Raw genomic sequence first — 1,124 nt, 5'->3', positions numbered from 1 at the left:
AGGTTAAGAGTGAGAATATGAATTCTGCTTAGCAGGTTTAAAAGAGAATATTCAAAAATAATAGGGAAGATTTTTAATAGGCAACTGGTTTAAGACACAGACGTCTGGACCAGCAGACTTTCCAAGCCTACTTGGGTGTGCTTTTCATTCCTCTCCATTCTCCTTAATATGCTTTTACATCTTGGTTATATCTTAATTATTTTTTAAATCATTAGCATGATTTCCTACACATCTTTCTGTTTTAGATCACTTTTATAGTCTCCTTTTATGATGTGGATTTAATAATTTAGTTAGAGCTGGTATTCTTCATTGCACTACTCTTTGCTATGCAGAATTTATATAATTTGGGGGTTACCTACTTAATGTCTTTTAAATATTGTGAAAGCCATTTAAGGAGTCTCAATGATATCTTTGACCTAGAGAAGTGAGAACTGCCTGGATTCATCTCGGAACATTTTCCAGTGCTAACCAAATAGTGCTATAACAGTGTCAATCTTCTGTAAGATAAGATCCTTAGATCTCTGAAGAGATATCAAAAGCTTACCTCTTTTGCCTCTCTTGGTAATAGACCTTACTGTGCTTTTATTTTATTTTATTTTATTTTATTTATTTATTTTTTAATATATGAAATTTATTGTCAAATTGGTTTCCATACAACACCCAGTGCTCATCCCAAAAGGTGCCCTCCTCAATACCCATCACCCACCCTCCCCTCCCTCCCACCCCCCATCAACCCTCAGTTTGTTCTCAGTTTTTAACAGTCTCTTATGCTTTGGCTCTCTCCCACTCTAACCTCTTTTTTTTTTTTTTTCCTTCCCCTCCCCCATGGGTTTCTGTTCAGTTTCTCAGGATCCACATAAGAGTGAAACCATATGGTATCTGTCTTTCTCTGTATGGCTTATTTCACTTAGCATCACACTCTCCAGTTCCATCCACGTTGCTACAAAAGGCCATATTTCATTCTTTCTCATTGCCACGTAGTATTCCATTGTGTATATAAACCACAATTTCTTTATCCATTCATCAGTTGATGGACATTTAGGCTCTTCCCATAATTTGGCTATTGTTGAGAGTGCTGCTATAAACATTGGGGTACAAGTGCCCCTATGCATCAGTACTCCTGT

This window comes from Panthera uncia, chromosome A2 (assembly GCF_023721935.1).
Source record: "Panthera uncia isolate 11264 chromosome A2, Puncia_PCG_1.0, whole genome shotgun sequence".
In the NCBI taxonomy this organism is placed as follows: Eukaryota; Metazoa; Chordata; class Mammalia; order Carnivora; family Felidae; genus Panthera; species Panthera uncia.
Note: the sequence above shows the minus strand (reverse complement) of the source record.